The sequence below is a fragment of the Psammomys obesus genome, unplaced genomic scaffold (assembly GCF_907164565.1).
Source record: "Psammomys obesus unplaced genomic scaffold, mPsaObe1.curated_primary_1811, whole genome shotgun sequence".
Taxonomy (NCBI): Eukaryota; Metazoa; Chordata; class Mammalia; order Rodentia; family Muridae; genus Psammomys; species Psammomys obesus.
The window spans coordinates 4,967,542-4,986,074 of NW_026585643.1; the positions used below are offsets into that span (position 1 = coordinate 4,967,542).

General features: G+C 41.8%; 1 long non-coding RNA gene across 1 annotated transcript in view; it reads right to left on the reverse strand.

Annotated features, from left to right (window-relative positions):
• The window catches only part of LOC129684032 (uncharacterized), a 32,972-nt gene extending 27,171 nt beyond the window's left edge, over positions 1 to 5,801 (reverse strand). The window contains exons 1-2 of the long non-coding RNA XR_008721233.1: positions 5,739 to 5,801; positions 3,718 to 3,806 (exon numbers count right to left, since the gene is read on the reverse strand). This is a non-coding gene — a long non-coding RNA (uncharacterized LOC129684032). The remainder of the gene's footprint in view (positions 1 to 3,717; positions 3,807 to 5,738) is intronic.
• Between the last annotated feature and the right edge of the window lie 12,732 nt (positions 5,802 to 18,533).

The following is an 18,533-nucleotide window of genomic DNA, read 5'->3' on the forward strand; positions in this document are numbered from 1 at the left end:
TAACAAAAGCACTTTTCATCGATGAAAAAGGACAGCCTTAAGAACCATAAGATTGTTGTATGAAAATTCCAGAACCAATCATGGACTACTTCCCTGTAGGTTGTCAGCCAAAGAGACTCCCTCAGTCTCAAAAAGTATTTCTACTGCTATTGTTTGTAAATGCAAACTCTGTGCCAGTTTTGTTGAAGATGCTGCAGCTGTGGTTGCAGGGTGTGGAGAAGCAAAACTGAGAGGCAAATGTGAAGCTTCCCCTCTGCTGGCCATCTTCAGTGTCAGTATCAGGACACTTTTCTGGGGCAGTTCTTTATCCTGGAGCTGCAGAGTACCACACTGACATACACACTGAAATCCCCAGTTGCCTGCAAATTAATCTCTCCTGGGAACATCCCACAACAAATGAATGTGAGTTGTTTTATAAATATCCTACTTTTCAACTCCTGGGTGAGGTAAGTAAAATGTCCTCTCCTTTAGTGGAAACAAACTTTTCCAGGTAATGAGTGACATAATTCCATTAACCTACATAGATCTATTCAAACTGTTTCTTATTTTGTGTAAATTTACCTAGTTTAATTTCTTCAGAAATTGTCTAATTTTTATCTTAAAATCCAGACAAATTTATACAATTTTTTTGCTTTAACAAATTCTCTACATGTATGTGTGTCCCTGGATGTATGTATGTGAGACATGTAATGCCCAGGAGGACAGAAGAAGGCATCAGATCCCCTGGAACTGACTTACCAGATAGCTTACCCAGTGGTTGCTGGGAACTGAACTCGTGTCCTCTGCAAGAGGTAAGCCACTTCTCCAGCCCACAATCTTTAATGGCATTTGCTTTAAATGTCATTTTTCCCAATTATGTTAATTAAATTCCTCTTAAGAATTCTTTTTTTTCTCCTTTATCCTATATAGAAGAATTCACCTCTAAGTACTGAGCAAATTCTTATCTCTTGGTGCTGATTTCTAGTTTAATACCTAAATGGACTGAGAGCTGAAACTTTGATTTCTATTCTTTTCAGCTTTTAAAAGATGTGCTTTGACACCTGCCACCATGCGGCACAGACATACTGAAGATACCCAGATGTGCCACTACCATAGGCAAGTGTGTGGTGAAAAGATGCGAGGGAAAGAGAAGGGAACAATGTGTACACTATGAAGAGGTGGAACTGGAGATGCCAGGTTGGTGAGGATCAAGCCTGATGCAAGTAGCCAGCACTGCCACCTGAGGCCATGGTGAAGCCCTGGCCCATACTGCTGCTGAGGACCATGACTGAGTCCATGGCCCCGCCACGGCAGGGGTCTGTGATGCTGCCCACGCCCATGTTTCCAGCACAGGTTATGCGGACACCCTGGTCTAGGCTGTCTCCTGGAGCCATTGTTTGGCAGCTGCTCAGAGTTGGCTCCACCCTTTGCCACCTGCAACAGGTGGGAGAGCTGACACTATCCCCTTGCCTGGGCAGCTTGGGAGAGATGACCGAGAGCCTGAGAGCAAGAGAGCTAGCGCCACCCATCACCAGCTCTGCACTGTGCCTGGGCAACAAAGTAGAGCTGGCCTTAATGGTGTGGGACAGCCCCAAGGGTATGAAAGCAGGAGAGCAGGCCCTGCCACCTACCTGAGTAATGTGGGAGAGCTTGCCCTGGTGACATGGGCTCAGGAGAACTGGTGGGCTGAACAACAGAGCTACCACCCCCCGGCCCAGATTCAGGGCTTTGAGTTGGCCTACCCCAACATCTACCACATTTATGAACTTCTGGGGCATAAAAAGAGGCCAGTCCTGTAGATCCAAAGCTGCAAGATCTCCATGACACAGGACAACAATAAGATATCCAAAAGGAGTTCACGTGAGGATCAAGTATTGATAGTGTAGCAGAAGCCAGAGCAATGAACATTTCCAAGTAGCTGTTTGAGCAAAAGGGTATACAGTGTGACAAAGCACGATTGGATCTCTGCCCTGTCTTTTTTTTAATTTTTTATTAATTACACTTTATTAATTTTGTATCCCCCCATAAGTCCCTCCCTCTTCCCCTCCCGATCCCACCCTCCCTCCCCTTTCTGCATGGATGCCACTCTCCAAGTCCACTGATAGGGCAGGTTCTCCTCTTCTTTCTGATCTTAGTCTATCAGTTCTCATCAGAAGTGGCTGCATTATTCTCTTCTGTGGCCTGGTAAGGCTGCTCCCCCCTCAGGGGGAGGTGATCAAAGAGCAGGCCAATCAGATTATGTCAGAGGCAGTCCCTCTTCCCATTACTATGTAACCCACTTGGACACTGAACTGCCATGGGCTACATCTGTGCAGGGGTTCTAGGTTATCTCCACAAATAGTCCTTGGTTGGAGTATGAGTCTCTGGGAATCTCCCTGTGTTCAAATTATCTTGTTCTGTTGCTCTCCTTGTGGAGTTCCTGTCCCCTCCAGCTCTTACTATTTCCCACTTCTTACATAAAATTCCATTCACTCTGCCCATCAGTTGGCCATCAGGCTCAGCATCTGCTTTGAAATTTTTTTTTGAATACTAATTTTTTTTTTAATTTTATTTTTCTCATTAGTTACATTTTGTTAATTCTGTATCCCTCATTCCCTCCCCAGTCCCACCCTCCCTCCCTCATCTCTTCCCTGCCCCTTTCCAAGTCCACTGATAGGGGAGGACCTCCTCCCCTTTCATATGACTCTGTTTTGTCCGGTATTTTCAGGACTAGCTGCAAAGTCCTCCTCTGTGGCCTAACAGTACTGCTCCTCCCTTGGGAGGTGGGGAGGTCAAAGAGCCAGTCATTGAGTTCCTGTTAGAAATAGTCCTTGTTCCCCTTACTATGGGAAACCAACTGATTACTGAGCTATCACGGGTCACATCCGAGCAGAGGTTCTAGGTTTTATCCTCTTGGTCTTTGGTTGAGTGTCCATCTCAGAAAAGACCCTGTGCCCAGATATGTTTGGTCCTTGTGGAGCTCCTATCCTGTCCACATCAAACTCACCTTCTTTCATATGATTCCCTACACTCTGCCAAGGGTTTGGTTATGAGTCTTAGTATCTACTTTGGAACACTGCTAGGTAGAGTCTTTCAGATGCCTTCTGCGGTAGACTCCTGTCATACGTTCAATGAATATCCCATTTGTCTTTCTAAATGAGGATTGATCATCATACCCCGTGTCCGCTTTCTTGATTATCTTCTTTAGGTGTATAGATTTCATTATGTTTATCATATCTTTTAGGTCTATATAAGCGAGTATATTCCATGTTTGTCTTTCTCCTTCTGGGATACTTCACTCAGAATGATCTTTTCTAGATCCCACCATTTGCCTGCAAATTTCATGATTTCCTCTTTTTTGATTGCTGAGTAGTATTCCATTCTGTAAAAATACCACAATTTCTGTATCCATTCCTCCACTGATGGACATCTGGGTTGTTTCCAGGTTCTGGCTATTACAAATAAAGCTGCTACAAACATGATTGAGCAAATGTCCTTATTGTGTACTTGAGCAAATTTTGGGTATATGCCTAGCAGTGGTATAGCTGGGTCTTGAGGAAGCACTATTCCTAGTTGTCTGAGAAAGCGCCAGATTGACTTCCAAAGTGGTTGTACCAGTTTACATTCCCACCAGCAATGGAGGAGGGTTCCCCTTTCTCCACAACCTCTCCAGCATGTGTTGTCACTTGAGTTTTTCATCTTGTCTGCCCTGTCTTTTTAGGTGGTCCCTCCATTGCTGTTGTACTTGCCAGTACTTACTCAGTGATGGAGCTAAGCTTAACCATGACTTGAGCATTTTTCACTTCACAGTTCCTAGTCTGTGCCTCTGGCTGCTTCTTCCCTGGTACCTGAGGAAACAGTGAATGAGATTCATGGCCAGTTCTAAACCACTCAGTTTATCAGGGAAGAGCTAGACCACTATCCTGACAGGTGGCAGTAAAATCTTTAGGGCTCTCGTTCCACTCCTATCTCTGGGATGTTTTTCAGGAATGTCCAGATAGAGAGAAGAGGCCACTGAGGAAATGGATTCATTAGGTAAGGTGATTCTCCAGGCAGCATGCCAACTATGTCACCTTCCCCCCCATGGACACCAGGTCAGTCTGTTTGGAAAGCACAGCTCTGGCACCACTGAACTGCAGGTGTGGCAGGTAAACCTTCCCATGGAGGAAGAGTGACTCTTTCATTTTGATGGAGGGCAGCTGGCTTTGTGCTGGGGATAAGAGAATAGGGGACCTTGAACTGAAATGTTAGGAGAAGTTGGGTCCAGTTGTGAAGGGGACAATGTGAACAGGGTGCTCAGAGAAAAGTCTGGAAAAGAGAAGAGCCAGGTATGAAAATATGGTGGGATAATGGGGAAAGTGTGGATCAGAGTAGGGGGAGGGAAGGACAGAAAACAGAAAGGACAGGATAGGCTAGGGAACAGGCTGCAAACAAATGATCAAATTTAAAAATGGGGTACAGATATAAACAGAATTCTCAATAGAGGGAACACAAATGACTGAGAAACACTTAAAGATATGCTAGGCACCCTTAGCTATCAGGGAAATAGAAATCTAATCTAATTTGTTATTTCATCTTACACCTGTCAGAATAGCTAACACCAATAAAACAAATGATAGCTCATGCTGGTGAGGATGTGGAGCAAAAGGAAAACCCATTTATTGCTGGTGGGAATGCAGACTTTTATAGCCACTATGGGAATTTTGTGGCAGTTCTTCAAAAGATGGGGCTCTATATACCTCTTGGTCCAGCTATACTATTCTTGGGCATATACCCAAAGGTCACTTCATCCTACCCCAGAGACACTTCCTCAACAATGTTCATTGGTGCTTTATTTATAATAGCCAGAAATTGGAAGCATCCTAGATGTTCTTCAGCAGAAGAATGAACAAAGAAAATGTGGATTGCTGAAGTCATGAAATTCACAGATAAATGGATGGAACTAGAAAAAAAATGTGAATGAGACACCTAAAACCAGAAAGAAAAATCTGTTAGGTTTTCATGTATATGTGACTATTAGTTGTTAAGTCAATGATAAACAATTTGTAGAACCTAATATACAGAGCTGCTATATATTACGTATAGTGTGAGGGACTAGAAGGGAGAGATAGATATCCCTAGGAAAGGGAAATAGATTAGATATTTATGGATGGAATGAGGGATAGGGACCAGCAATTTCAACTGGAAAGGGAGAAGAAAGAATGGGAGTAGGGAGGGAATATGGGGAGAATAACAAAAATCAAGGGTCATGTGAGAGATAGTATAGAAACCTAACACAGTAGAAGCTTCCTAAAATATATGCATATATGAAGGTGATCTAAAGTAAATTGCCAAATAATGGGGAAGACTGAGCCCCAACTGTCCATCTCTTATCACCAAATGAAGCTTCCAGTTCTAGGATTGGCTTACATATAATTGAGTTGTTGGCCAGAGGGGTCTCCCTGGGAACCCCCAAACCACCCCGCCTGTTTCCAAGACTTACAGTTTGCTCTCCACAAACTGACAATAAGGCCCCATTGCTGAAGACCACACTTTCACTACTCAACATGGAGAAGTCAAGCTGGTGCCTACATCCAGTCTTCACTCCTCTGTGCTAGTGCTAGTACCTAACTTTGGTGCAGTTAGGTACTGTGCATGCCAACAAAGGAGAAACAAACTCTTTGATCTACAGTGAAGTCCTACCTTCAAGACCTGCTAGGGCAATGGTGACACAAAGTTTGTGGGAGGAACCAACCAGTATCATTTGATTGAAGGCCCACTCCATGAGATGGAACCCATACCTGACACTGCTTGGGTGACCAAGAACTTGCCAGGAACTTAGGGGAGAATCAAATGCTGCGGTCTAGAAAAAGAAAAAAGACAGTAATAAAATAACTCCTAATAAGTTACACTCATTCATCAGTGGCTTGCTTAGCCATCATCAGAGAAGCTTCCTCCTTCTCTGATGGAAACACATACAGACCTGTGCACAGCAAGACTTTATACAGACAATATGAGATCTGAGAACACTCATCCCTAAATACAATGTCTCCAACAAATACTCCTTCAGGACTCTGGGAACCTCATGAAAGAGGTGGTGAAAAGACTGTAAGAGCCAGAGGGGATGGAAGACACCAAGAAAACCAGTCCTTCTAAGCCAACATGGGTGAACTCACAGAGGCCTCAGTAGCATGCATAGGCCTAGTCTGCAGGAGATGGGGACCTAGAGCTGAAAGACATGAACATGTGCCCTCATCCCTATCCCAGAGCAATCTCCAGTTGCTAACCAATTGAAATGAAAATTTAATTTCCTCCAAGGGGGCATCACTGGGAAAACAAACCACCTTTAAGGGTAGGCCAGATACCCAGCAGTAGTAGTTGATAGAAAATGAATTCAAAGACATCTTTAGAGGTTCCTTGTCTCATGATGTCATGTCCAGTTCTTTTTAAAATTTGTAGTTTTTACCCTATTGGCTTGTTTTCTCTCTTCACCCTACCTCCCTCTGTGTGTTTGTGTCTACCTAGCTTCCAGTTTAGTATTTTTATGGAATTCCTGAGCATGTAAATGAGTGGGTCTCTGTTTCTTCTGCCTACTCTTGGGCTCTTTTCCTTCTGTTTGTTTTGTCCAATTCCAATGTGTTAGTTTTGTTTTATCTCATATTTTATTTTATTGTTGTCACATATGATCCCGTTTCCTTTCTAGTGAGAGAAAGAAAAGGTGTGGGTATGCATGGGGGAGGGGGGATGTGGAGATGAACAGGTAGAGTAGAGGGAGGAGATACTGTACAGGATATTATATGAGGGAAAGGAGGAAAAAAGAATTCCCACACATTTTAACCTACTCCTAAGCTGAACCCAGAACCCTACTCGGGCCAGGCTGGCTCTTAGTCCACTGAGCTGTCATCAGCATCACTGCTGTGTTTCCTGGTGCTCACTAAGCCATGTGTACTAAGGGTGTGAGGTCACATCTCTTTCTACCAATTTCAGGCTCTGTGTCTAGAGAATTCTTCAGAAGCCAGATGTGAATCCTAGCTCCCCTTGCCCCCAAAAGACTTTTTGATTCTGACTTTTATAAAAACTATCTTTTCTCAGCTAGAGCCAGGATCAGCCAGAGAAAAGATCATGGGAGAAGTGAAGCATCTTCAACAAAGCCACTCCTTGTTTGAGGTTTTAGACTTACCAGAAGGCAGCTAGCTTCCTGGTGGAAAGGAGGGACTAGGCATCTATCTGGCGGCACTCTCTTGAGGAGAGGCTGTCATGAGGGCAGACAGATAGGAATGGGGGGTGAAAAAAGCAGGGCGCTTGGAGGAAACTTTGCCAACACCCACGCCAGTGTCGCCATAGTAGCATATGCTACAGGGCGGGGAATAAGCTTTCTTCAGAAATTCGCCCCCTGCAAGGTCCCTGGTAGACTCATCCCACTTGGAAAGGAGACGTGTTCTGAGATTTCTACGCTTTTTCAGTTGTGGCTCTGGGGCTGGAATAATGAATTCTTTGATCTTTCTCTGTGACTCCTGAAACAGCACAACTAATTTTATAAAGAAATTTATTATTAGTAGATTATTAAAAGCTTTAATAAAAATATGTAAAAGAAATAAGTTTAAGAAAAGTAATGAATTAGATTCAATATCAAAAGGCATTATAGGAATAGTAAAAAAAATAATGGGCTCCTTCTTAAGAAAAAATAACATGAAAAGTACAGCTGGCACGAGTTTACCCCTGCCTTCAGCGTCTTGTTCCTAGGGAAGATTATAAATCTTGGGCAGGACATAAGGGAGGATGGTTGACAAAGGTGTGTTTAGTCTTTGGCAGGTATTCGACTTGGTTCGAAGGACTATTACAGCTCCTGACTTTCCTCTTCATTAGTTAATGATAATGAAACCATAGTTTGAGATTTTTGTTTCTTGTTTGCGTTGATCAGAAAGTTTCTAGGCAAAGATTTCTTGTGGGCACTGCCCTATGTTAAAACATAAACTTTGTATCCTTGGTAAAAGTCTGAATGTTCTGGAAAGCACGCCAATTGTAAGGTGCTTCCTTGTGAGATCACTATAAAAATACTAGCTTGACTTCAGTAAAATTGCAGCAGAGTCAAAACCATCAAGGTGTCTCTGTCTGTCAATTCATCGCCGAAACCGTGTCTTCCTGTCCAAAGCCTTGTTCTCCTGCAGACGACGGGAGCCCGACTGGGCTGGTCCGTGGCAAAACTTTGGATAGACAGGAGGAGCTGGGCATGGCCATCATTAAGGTGGGGAAGTAGGAAGTGTTCCTCAGAGGAGCGAAAGTGGTAGGGTGGAAAATGGAAAGGGGATGGACATAAACAGCAGGATGAAGGCTGGAAGGCTGAGAAGGGAGGAGGTGAACACTGGCAGGAAGAAAATACAGAGAAGTCTGAGGGAGAAGAGGATTGCATAGACTTCCCAAAATTCTTGGCTGCTTTCTTCCCATCTTCCCAGAACCCTGCAGAGCCCTTGCTTTCCTAATGGCAGTTAGTGACTAAGCTTGGCTAGACCTGCTGTGGTAGTTATGTCACAGGTCAGCCCTCACCTCATTCCATGACAGAATGCTCACTGTGGAGTGCACACACCCTCCCTCTTCTCCAGACTCACCTCCCAGAGAAATGGGCTCTAGGTGTAAGAGTGACCATGGCAATGAGCACTGAGCAGTGGGGCTGTCACATGAGTATCTGCCATTGGATAAAGCTTTCCTTTCATTGATGGAGACTGGTCAGACATGGCTAGGTCCATGTGCTGTCCTGGGGCAGCAGCCCTAAAACAGGAACTGGGGAAATGCGTGGAAGTCAGCTTAAGTGCCCATTTCAAGGGTTTTCATGTTACCTAGAGGGATAAAGATTGGACATCTTTTAATTTTTTTTATCTCTTTTTAAAGCATACTTCTGCTTCTGCCTCATGTCTGTGGTTTAGATGTAGGCTCCTAGCTACTGTTCCAGCATCATGTCTGCCTGCCTGATGCCATGCTACCCACCATGATGGTCACAGACTCAACCTCTGGCACTATACGTCCATTAACCTCTTTCTGCTGTAAGTGGCCTTTCTCATGGAGTCTTTTCCCAGTAAATTAAACAGAGATTAGTACCATAGAGCGCTGGTATTGCTGTGGCAGGCTTGAGCATGCTAGGTTTTGGAACAATAAGAAGACTTTGGGAAATAGGGACTTTAGGGAAAAGGTTATGCATTGTAATTAGGGCTTAAAGGCCATCCTAGTAGGAACTTGGAAGACAATATTGCTGAGTAGTGTGGACTATAGAGCTCAAAAGGTTTCAGAGGGAAACACATTTGCAACAGGGCCAGAGACCACTCTTGTGATATTTTGACAAAGAATGTGGCTGCTATCTCCCCTTGTCCTGCAACTCTACCTAAGGCTAAATTGAAGAGCTTTGGACTCATTTCTTTGGCAGAGAATATTCTAATATTGACTGTGGAATGAGGATATTAGTGATGATCCTTATGCAGATCTATAGTGAAAAATAACAAATGGGAAAAAAGGAAATACAAAATGTATAGTTTGGGGGAAAGGGAGCAGAAGGAAACTTAATGTTAGAGCTAGGGCTTGTGCTAAAAAGGATGAGGAGAAATGGAATAGAGAGTCTTGCCCTCAAGCTCACCCTCAGGGTCAGTCCCCATTCAGCTAATCGTGCACCATATGAAGTGAAAGGCCTTAGGAGTCATCTGCTCTAGAAAGCAACAACAAATCACAGCTTATACAATGTAAATGAAGGGCAGTCAGGTCCATTCCAAGCAGGGAGCAGTACTTGACAGCATCGCAGCCAGGTTCTGGCTTTCCAGTCATGAAGGATACACAAATAAAGAGGTTGTGGAATCTACCTCCCTTTGAAAGGATGGCCGCAGAGTCCTGGCATGTGGCAGGGGACTCCCTGCATGGAGACCATTTTGTGAAGCCATGAACGTGGAGCTTGGATTGGGCTGAAGACCCCAAGACCTGGGAGGTGGCAGAGGTGAGGGTATCTGCCAAAGAGTGATGTCCACAGGAGTACGGCCTGCGCAAGGGAGGTGTGTGATGCGGTCATCAAAGCTGAGAGTGAGGAGCTGTCTAAACCAGGCACGGATTACAAGACTTGGGACTTTCTCTGCTGGTTTCCAGCCTTCCTTCGGTCCAGTGTTTCTTTACTATGCTTCTTTTCCTTCTTTTTTAGATGATATGTATATTCTGTGTCATTGTATGTTGGAAGTATGTAATTGGTCTTTGGTTTTACATGAGGTTACAATAAAAAATATGCCTTGAGTCCCTGAATAGACTAAATTTTTAAATTATTGAGGCTGAAAGAATATGGGGACTTTTGAAGTTAGACAAAATGCATTTTGAATTATGGGTATATAGGTATGGGGGCCAGGGAATAAGATGTGGTTGTTTGGATGGAAATGGCTCCTCTAGGCTCATATGTCTCAATACCAAGTTTTCTGTTAGTGGAACTGCTTGGGAAAGATAAGACCTATGCCCTTACTGAAGAAAGTGTATTGGTAAGTGGCAAGTTTTAAAGTTTCAAAAGGCCCATGCCATACCAATTAGCACTCCTACCTCTGCTTAGGTCTAGTGGATCAGATGTAAGCTCTCAGCTACTGCTCCAGTGCCGTGCTGGCCTGCCTGTTGCCATGTTGCCTGCCATAATGGTCATAGACTCTAACCCTCTGGCATTGTACCTCATTACACACTTTTTCTAGAAAATAAAACAATAAATTAAAAAACACACTTTTAGATTGGAAGCTTCCCACAGTTATGAGCCATGAATTCACACAGCTAAGTTAACTACTTCCAAAGACTGTATGTGTGTGTGTGTGTGTGACTTAGTATACTTCTACACACAGTTAGAGCAGCCATGCAGAATAGAAGCTATAAATCCACAAGAAGTAATATATTCTTTTAAAAATTATGAACTAAAACCTTCTTTACTGCTATATAGTTTATTACAATAATTATTTTCAATGTATCTTTATGATTAAAAATTTCTTAGGAGCCTCACATGGTGCCTCATGCTTTAGTCTCAGCACACAGGAGACAAAGGTAGGAATATTTCTTGTACTCCAGGCCAGCCTAGTCCACATAGTGAAAAATCCTTTCCCCCTCCCCCCCAAAAAAATTCCTGTAGAAATATTAGTGCCATAGATACCAAATAGAACACTTAAGGATAAATAAAATATAAGTTAAGGAAAGATCGAGTTGAGATAAATGCATATATGGTTTTTTATTATTATAGATAATGTTATTCACATGCAAAACATGTGAATTGAAGATTATTTTTATATGAAATTTCACATAAAATTGAGAGTTAATTTTTAAGGGAATACTGTGAGATAGTATTCATGAAGAATGTAAGGTTAGTGTGGATCTGAGTTGCCTTTTCTGTTCCTTTCAGACTTTTGACTATTGATTCTGAAGAAGTTGGCCAAGATAATACTTGTGGTATAAATGTGAAATGGTTCCCCACAGGCTTATCTGTTTGAACACTTGCTTCCCAGCGGGTGGTGCTGTTTGGGAAGGTTGTGGGACTTTTAGGAGGTGGAGGCTCTCTGTAGGAAGTGAGTCACTGGGGCTGGCCTTAGACATTATAGCCAGGCCCCGCTTCCTTTCAGACTCTGCTTCCTGAGCATGCCTATATGCAAAGACTACACTTCCCATCCCCCACCCCACCCAATGCTCTGTCTTGTCACCAGCTGCTGGTCTTTTCTGGCAGCTGCCATGTGGTGTCAGCCATGATGGGATGACCCCTAGCAAGATGAGCCAGGATAAAGACTACTTTCTATAGGTCAAGTATTTCGTCACAGTGAAGAAAAAAAGTAATATACTTTTCAACTAAGTACTTCCAAATCTATTGAACCTACTTCAATTATAAACAAAATATTACTTGATAGGAAGCATCTGAAAAATGTCTCAGAAGAGCAAAGTCATGGGAGGTATTTTCAATTACTCTAGGGTCATACTGCCTGAACTGATTTTTAAAAACCTTTGGTTTACATTCAGGAGTGTAATGGAAGTTTTAGTTTCTTTAAAAATTCAGTTATATTATGTAAATGTGATTTTGTTTTAATCCAAGTTTGGGGTTTTAGTTTGGGCTTTAGTGTGTCCACAGCTGATAACTGCCTCCTTTGGGGTGTGGTCTTTGCCAGCTGGTGATGGCCTGCCTCATACAGCACTGAGAGGGGCATAGTCTAGGACTCTGAGAGATATAAAGATGAAAGCCCAGAAAGAGAAGGTGTGGCAGTTTGAGAGACCAGAGATGGATGGTGTGGAGGCTTGGAGGAGACAGATGAAGTGGAACATTTCGACGCAGAGGCTTGGAGGAGACTACTTGCTGCATTTGGTGCTGATGGAAATTGGTGTAGCCCCAAAAGAACCCATCTATCCTAAACAGTCGGCAGAAATAAAGGGGTCCAGGCCCTCTTTCCCCACTAACATTCTCTTTCCTAGCATTAAAGGGTTGATGGAAGGGAGGTAGAGGCTTAAATACCACAAATAAAATAGAGTTTAAAAACAAGGCAACAGAGTAGATTTGTGGTGTAGGTAGTTGCAGAATAGAAAGAAGCCTGTGATTAAGCATGCCTAGTGAGTTAGCTACTCTGTAAATATCACTGAGATGAGGGATCCATTATGTGAGAACTTTGAACACATATGTTCTCATTTTTTATATCCATTTATAATTCTTTCTGGGAAAATGTCATTGATTCTATCTGTGTCAGAAGGTAGCTAAAACTTATTTCCATAAGAACAAGAACTTACCTAGTGAGGTGTGACATGATAGAAAGCTTTAGACTTTTCTGATAGCTTTGTGACAGACCTGTAATCATCACCTAAGATGGCTTCAGAGGTTGAATTGTGCTCATATATCACATTTAAGTCACTCATTTCTCTACATCAGCACTGAAGGTAAAGCAAATTGTGTTCAAATCCATTAGTCACTTCACAGTGTGTTATTTTGTCAACATGTAAGCAAAATGCAGCTCTGTAGTGATTACAAAGTATCTATATGATAGTGAGGTCCATTTGACAAAATGGAGAATTCAGAAATTAATTTCCTTAGTTATTTTTCTATTTCTATGGCAAAACACCATGGCCAAGTTAACTTATAAAAAAATCATTTAATTAGAAGCTTGCTCACAGTTTCAGAGGGTTGTTAGTCCATGACTGTCGTGGCCAGAAACATGGCAGCAGGCAGGAAGGCAAGATACTGGAGCAGTAGCTGAGAGCTCTCATCTGGGGCAACACCCATGAGGCAGAGAGAGCCTACTGGAATGGCTTTTGAAACCTCAGAGTCCATCCCCAGTGACACACCTTCTCCAAAGGTCCATACCTCAAATCCTTCCCATACAGTTTTACCAACTGAAGACCAAGCATACAACATTTGATCCCAATGGAGCCATTCTCTTTCCACCACTACACTGATTAATGTTCCTGAGCTTTGAAATAGAAGGAAACTGTGCACTACCAGATGAACCAAGAAACTTACAGGATAAACAACAAAACACCTTGAAAATGTGTAGAATGAAGACAAGACATCCCAAACCATATTGGATACATATGTATTATGGTAAAGAGTAAGTTTCTAGTTTGAATAGCTACATTTAAAAAGAAACATGGTCTCCTGTAAATAACCTAGTCTTGCGCTTTCACATTCTGAAATGGGAATTAAACATAAAGTTAGCAGAATGAAAGAGCTAATACATTCTGATGAAAAAACAAATATATTAGAAAAAAAAACAGAACAGAGTAAACAGGATGAAAAGTGATTCTTGAATAAGATTGTCAAACTTTTTAGACTGAGAAAAACACAGACTCAAAATAATTAAATCACTTTCTGTAGACATCAGCATTTATAAGAACTTATAAAAAAATCATATAAAGAATCATGAAGAACTTTATGAATCAATGTAGGCCAATGAGTTAGATGACTTAGATAAATGTGAATTTTTAGTTTGAGACCAGGTGTCACTATGTTTTATCACAGCAATAGAAAGCAAACTAAGACACTCTTTAAGATTAGAAGCAAGGCAAGGATGCTCACTTTCACCTCTATACATATTTCCTGTTATGTTCTAGGCAGGGCAAGCAGGTTAAACAGAAATCTAATAGAGGAAGTAAAACCATATCTCTAGGTTACATGGGAATCACATAGGCAATCCTAAGGAAATTTCCTGAGCATAAGTAAGACTTTTCAACAAGACCATAGAATGCAATAAACCTGAACAATAGATATCTATGCTTCAGAACTTGCAGATACATCATATTATGTGGCAAAAATTACATGTGAGTAAAGATCTTATGATGGAATTATTACTCTGGATTATCAACTAGGTCTACTATATAAAAACCGACTTTAGCTAGTCATGATAACTTTAATCCCAGCACTTGAGAGAAGGCACAGATAGGTGTATCTCAGTTTCAGGTCAACTCGGACTATGTGGTAAGACACTGTCTCAACGTAAATATGTCAGTGGACTTCATAAAAATAAATGCATGGACTTTATACATACAAACCACAGACAAAATAAAGGAGCTCCCAAAGACACCATTCATACACCTATATGTGAACATACAAATATAAATATACATATATTCCATGTATACACACAATTAGACAGGTAGACACATTTTTAGATGAGGCGAGTAGCCTCAACAAATGTTTAATTCTGTCTTGGGTTTTTATACTCTCTAATACAAAGGTTCTTTATGTATGGAAAAAATTACATCATTTAAACACATACAATCGTTACATAAAAGGGGAGTTACAGGAGGACTACGGATCCTAATATCTACCTAGATACTTTGTTTATTATCTTTAAATCAGTGGTTTTTTAAAAATCTATGTGCTCATTATGAGTTCAAAGCAGCAGTCTTATCTTCTCATTTCAAATGTATATTATTTTTCAAAGTAAGTTTTTATGTCAAGTTTTTCTAAGAAACAGGTGTCTCTCTTGTCTTGTACAGGTAACCATTTATTCTTTGTTTCTATATTTATATGGTCTTACTTATTGTGGTGTACCCCTGGGCCTTATTCTTGGACTAAACCTAGAATGAATGTATTTCCTTGATTATTAATTTGTTTCAATCTTTTTTTTTTTCTCTCTTAGTGTAAATCAAGCGCTTGACATATGGAGGTTCATTGAGCTCCTAGCAGTTTTCACTATACTGCAGGAGGGCCTTTAAATGACTTGAATCAAGTCAGAAATTCTTTAAAATCATCATCAGGAGTTATGAAATCATCAATTCATTTAAACAGCACTATGTCATAAAGGTACATCTTCAAAATAATCTGCACAAAATCTGCCCAACAGAACGAAGCAATAAAGAGTGAGGTAGGTCTCTCCCATGCCGGATGTATGAAACAAGCATGGAAAGGCACTATTGCAACACTAAGCAGTCTTGGGGCAAAAGTCTTGGGGCAAAAATCCCTTGCCTAAACCAGGGATATACACGTTGTCGCCCGTACAAAAATGAGTGGGCTGCCTCCAGGAAGCTCACTTGCTAGTTTCTGCCAACCCAGCATGAAATCACTCCCAGCAGTGATTAAAATGACATGTTCCCTAAGTGGACACTGGGGTTGATGAAAAGGAGGGATACTGCCACTCTCATGCTTCTGTACCCTCACTCCCCCAGTATGCTCTTTTGGGTGTAACACCAGGCAGTCAATGAATTGGGACCTCACTGCCCCTGCAGGCAGTGCTGTATCTGCACAGCCTGTCAAGGCCAAGCTGCCATGCTAGGCAGCTGCCAGCAGGCTGCTCCATTGATAATGAGGTCAGTACATTCCAGGTGGTGTTCCATGTGACAGCTCCAGCAGATTCTATGGAAATGTGAGCAAGGCTATGTCTCTTTTGCTGTTCAGCAGGTTCCTTGTTCTGATGGAATGATGTAGAAGCCTGCATTGATGGACCAAATATAACATACATTGATGAGATTGTTCAAGCCTAATGACCAAATTCAATCCCTGGATCCTGTGGTTGAAAGAGAACCAGCTCTGGAAAGTGGTCCTCTTACCTCTACACACACACACACACACACACACACACACACACACATTGTTTGTGTATGTATGTACATACATACACAACAATAAAATTTAAAAATTAAATATAAAAAGGAAGCCCTTGGATAGTTATATTGGCTGAGATCCTGAAGTTAAACTCATAAAGCATATACCTGCCTATCCTATAAAAATAAATGGCTCCACTTTCCTGAGTGTTAAGAGTCCAATATGGTCAACTTACCAACTGGCTGGTTGGCAATTTCAAGTGTTACCTCCTTACTTTATCCTATGCTGGATTGTGGCAATGGTTTCTGTTGGTGACAGTTTGCAGTTGCTGGATTAATACTGGTGAGTAAGAGATTATGAAGGAGGTCTTGTTGGTATAATGTTCTTTTAAAATGTATATGCCTTACCCTTGTTAATTCAAATGCTGATTTCCCCACCCCCAACTCTCTGGTTTCAATCTGGATATTGCATTGTGATACTCACTCTTGTGTAAACAGGACACAAATAAAGCAACTAGATAAAATGTTGTGCAATGGGAGGAGCCAGAGGACAGGAAAGAGGGGAGGAGCTAGAGAACAGGAAGGGGCGAGAAGGAGGAGGAGCTGGAGGAGAGGAGCATGAGGAGAGCAGAGTGGGAGGAGAGAGCTTGGAGGACTTGGAGCATGAACCAGACCTAAGATTTCACAAAAAGCAAGTAAAATGTGGGATATCTAAATGTTAGGAAACTGAGGGCTTGGAGGTTTAGGAGGGAGTAAATATTGCCCAGCATTGTGTTCTAGATTAACTAAAAACCCAGTCTCTGTGTGGTGATTTGGTTTTACAGCTGCTGAGGATTAACAGCAGCGTTACCAGAAGTTAAACCCATAGTAAATATTAATAGTCGACTGCAACAAGGTCTATATGTAATTATTTTCTTCGTAACTGTGTCACCCCTGTTCCTGAATAGTGCAAGGATGGATGATGAAAGACATCATCAAACTTGACTGACAGACCACCAAAATGGTTCAGCAGATAAGGGTTCTGCTGCCAAGCCTGATGGCTTGAGTTCAATACCCAGGATCCACACGGTGGAAGGAAAAAAATTGACTCCGACAAACTGCCCTCTGACCTCCACACCTGTGCTAAGACATCTACCTGCCTGCACATTTGCATGTGCTTATGTACAGACACTGACACACGAGAGAGACAGAGAGAGAGAGAGAGAGAGAGAGAGAGAGTTTGAGAGGCAATCTGGGGGACATGGGAGAGTTAGAGGTAGAAAGAGGAGGGGTGCAAATAAGGTCTATATGGTACTCATGCATGAAATTCTTAAAAACTTCAATTAAAAAGAGGTGGATCTGTCACTTATTAAGCAACTTATTAAGCGACATTGTTTTAAGGCTAATAAAGGAGTGCTTGAGCAAAGAGCATTATCCTACCAAACACATGGGTGTCTGCTTCTCAAGAGACAGCACTGTGATTATCTTTATCAGCTATGGTATAGACAGGGGTCTGAGTCTGGGGACACCTGCCAAGGTTCCAGGTTGTTGTTTCTTAGAACAAAATTGGTCCGGGACACCAGAATATTAGGGAAATAGACGTTTTATAACAGAAGAGAGCTCTCTTCAGGAAGAGGGGAGTCTAGAGAGGTGGGCCAGGACCGAGCCTCAAATGCCTTCCCGCCCCAATGCCATGAATAAACAACCTTTGTGGGTTTAAATAGCTCCAGCCTTTCCTCACATTCAGATGGTCATTCTGGAGGCTTTTCTCCAGCATGCTCTGTTTTGTTCGTGCAACCTCCTGGAGGGGTTTCCAGACTTTTGGCCAATTGGCTTTTTTCATGTTAATTTTAATGCTTTTTTTTTTTTTTTTTTTTGTAAATCCGCCATATTTTGAATTGTTATAATTGAACATAATCGATGTTGGTGGTGTCTCAAGTTGCATCTCAAAAGGCTCCTAAGGAATATAAAGAGGCTACAGTGAAATCAACCCAGAGGCACACTGGATAGAATTACAGCTGGTAGGTAAAAAACAAAATCTAAGGGCTGGAGAGATGCCTCAGAGGTTGCTCTTCCAAAGGTACTGAGTTCAAGTCCCAGCAACCACATGGTGGCTCACAACCATCTAGAATGAGATATGGTGCCCTCTTCTGGCCTGCAGGCTCACATGCAGACAGAACACTGTATAATCAATACATCTTTAAAAGAAAATGAAAAAAAAAGTCAAAACAAAATCTAAATCACAAAGAATGTTGTATGTTTTCAATTTTTACAGAAGTTAATACTTCATGAGCATCCTAAAAAATATGTGCAAAAGGAGGACGATAGTATTTAAGGTCAGATACACTCAGGTCTTATAGTTCATTGGTATTTTAACATTTTTATTGAAAATATTTTTATATAAAAGGAACAGTTTCTCTTCGTAGGCAATCTTCAGTGCAAACATTAACAGTACTCAATTCTCAGCTGCCAAAAGGCTTCAGAAAGACTGAAGTAAAGGATTACTGTAGCTTGTGTTTGCTACAAGGACTTTATGGGTTCCTCTTTCTTCCACCCTTGTCCACCCCTTTTCTTCTTCTATTTTAACCCCCTAACACTAGATAGGAAAAAGAAAAGGA